Raw genomic sequence first — 3,240 nt, forward strand, 5'->3', positions numbered from 1 at the left:
GAACTAAAACAATCAACATGTGCAGTAAAAAAAGCTCAAATGTAGCTGCAAATTCTGAAATTAGCATAGGGAAGCAGAAGGAGCACATGTTTGCGAACTAAGCAGAAATAAGCTGAAATGACCCAAAATGTAAATTTTGTTTGAAAAAAAAAAACTTTAGCTAATAACAGCTGAACAGTAGCTTAAATTGCAGCAAACAGCTGAAATTAGCAGAAAGCAACTGAAATAATTTTTTTTTGACCTTCTCATCTCAGTTACAAGAGAGAGACCTGTTATGATAGAACAAAAAAATTACAAACACAGCAACAAAACAAGTAATTAAGAAATTTGACTAGCCTAATGTTAGGCTAGTAAAATATGAGCTAAAAACGAGCAAGTTTCATAAGATTTTTCTTTTTGTCTTATAAGAAATTTGTCCCAAAAGAATCAAAGTCGATAGCTTCAGATCCTGCTGTTGAGTGTTCCACGTTGATGGAGCAGAATATAAAAATGTTTTTTTGTTTTTCCAAGTTCTGACCATACTAATTGAACACTTGAAGGAGACCAAGTCCTGAGAGCATGCGCTGTGACTTGACTGTCCAAGTGAAAGGTATAAATATAAGTAGAGTGGAAACAATCCAAGGATAGTTTTATAGATAAAAATGTACCAATGCATGAGTCTATGAATTGATAATGATGGCCAGCTTGCCTGAGTATAAAGTACAGTGGTGAGAGAAAGATTTGCATCCCGTTATGAACCTGAGAGCACCATGACAGACAGCATCCGACATGTGTAGACTGTTGACAGGCACATTAATATAAACGTCACAGTAATCTAATAAGGGCAGGAAGGTCATTAAAACAAGACATTTCCTGAAAGAAAAATGTGATTTATTTTTAAAAGAAAAAGGCCTTGTTTTATCTTCAACTTCTTTACAACATTTTCAATATGCAGTTTAAATCAAAGCTTATTGTAATTTTCTATGCCAAGGTACTTATTGTCTCAACATACTCCACTGGTATACTTGTCATTGTTTTTACAGGAGGGAGAATTTGTGAAAGTCAAGTCAGACTGCATAGGGTCAAATGCAGACTATAGATGCCTGAGCACAGCAGTAACAGTTTTTGCAAGGGAGTAAACTAGTGTTATTAGCATAAATATGTGTACAAGCATCAGTATTTTTTTCAACAACATTGTTTACATGAATTGAAAACAGAGTTGGACCTAAAATGGAACCCTGTGGTACACCTTTTGTGATATTTAAATAATTTGATGACGGATCACTGCGTTGCACACATTGTTGGTTTTTTATAATTATAAAACCAACTTACAGCTTTAACTGATAAACCAATATGTGACAGCTTTTGATGAAATATAGTATGGTCATCAGTGTCAAATGCCTTAGAAAGGTCAGAGGTCATGAAAAGAGCAGAGTAGTAGTGATTAGCAGTGACAGTGGGTTAGGGTAGTCGTTGCTCTAATGTGACTGTTGGCGGTTAATTCCCTTCTATTCTGACACATTTCAAAGTGTCCCTGGGCAAGACACTGAACCCTCACTGRGTGTCCCATCAGTGTTTGAGTGTGATTTAAAGCACTGATTAGTCTCTATAAATTGATTTACCTGTATTAGCCTTGTTGAGAGATCTAGTAGAGTGGTGGGTGATTGTGAATGGGTAAATGAGGGCACAGATTGTAGTGTGAAGCACTGAGTATCCTGGTTGGATAGAAACCATTTACCATCTAACTTTAGCCTAATAATAGATCTAACCTAATGTTAGGCCGAGGGTTCTCTATTGCATTTGAACAAGCAGTTTTGATTGTCATCGTTAAACTTGTTTATCAATCAGGTGGAGGCGGTAACTCCTCAGACTAAAGAAATCTCTTGAAGGAGAGACAAAGCATTTCATTACAGAAGATCCTGTCCAGAGGACCTACTTAACATTATTTTTTTATTTTCTACCTGGATTACTGAGATGCATCAGGACATACAAATTTTTAGCTCAATATATTAAAAATCAGCTGAGTTAAAGCCATTTAAAATTAGCTGTGATGGCCATCATGGATTTATTTTTGGTTACTACATGTGATAGAGCTCATTCTTAGCTACCAATTTTTTAGCTCAATATATCAAAAAAGTTGGTTAAATTAGCTAACTCATACATGTCAAGTTGGATGGATTGTCCATAATTTTGCAGGCATATAGACGTATAGAGCAATATCATAGATTTTTTTCAAGTTTTATGGATTTTTGTTGATGCCTTTCAGCAAGAAGGTTGCAGCATTAAATCCTGACATCCTGATTATTATCTACACACTTTGGCTGTAGTTTTGGTCATACAAATTTATATRTTTCTGTGTTAATATTTTTAGTCAAGAAGTCCCCGATAAATTATTTCAAGCTATAAACATGATGGATGATGAACTAAAGTACCCCACAGTGGCTAAACAGCTGTCAGCACAGCATTAGCTTACCTTTACACACGTTGACCGGTTTGGCTCTTTTTTCCCCCCCAAACCACGAAAAATCCCCCACCCCCTTGACTGTCGTCAGTCTGCAGCCAGACCACAGTTTCTTTGTTTTCCAGCTACTTTAGCTGGAGTTTACATTTATCCATGGGCTCTGCTCCTATTGTTTTGTTTTGAACAGCTGATGAGACCCGAGCTACYTTCTGTGATGTGTTCATGTCCCGAGAAAACTCGGATTTTTGAGTGTTAATCACACTGAATACAGGTTACTGCGTGACTGGCAGAGGTGTGCACTCTACAAATGCTTCCAGTTTCAAATTTATTCAATATTTTGGTGAATCTAAGGTTTGAGAACAAAAGCTCCTCACAAAATAGTAATGATACTTGCTTTATTTTCAAGGGTGCTGACCTCAAGCTTTAGAGGTGCTCAAGCACCCTTAAACAGGGCTAGAATCGCCACTGCTCTGGGACAAAATGTCTTTCCACTGCAGCCTTGGGGTCAAGTGTTATACCTTGTTCTGACAGAGTGTAGAACAGACACTGTCACTGGTCCTAAGCAGTGTGATACAATGGTATACTATCCCATCCAGACACTCAACTCTCTCACTCATCTGGGGTCTCATTTATAAAGGATTTCGTGGAAACCATACTAAAAGTGAACGTACGGCCAAAAGGCGGAAATGGCGTACGCCAAAAAAACATTCAGATTTATAAAACTGTACGTACGCAAGTTTCTGCGCATCTTTCCTTTATAAAACACAGCCGCACGTCAGTTTGTGCACGAGGTCCCGCCT

The sequence above is a fragment of the Austrofundulus limnaeus genome, unplaced genomic scaffold (assembly GCF_001266775.1).
Source record: "Austrofundulus limnaeus strain Quisiro unplaced genomic scaffold, Austrofundulus_limnaeus-1.0 Scaffold182, whole genome shotgun sequence".
NCBI lineage: Eukaryota > Metazoa > Chordata > Actinopteri > Cyprinodontiformes > Rivulidae > Austrofundulus > Austrofundulus limnaeus.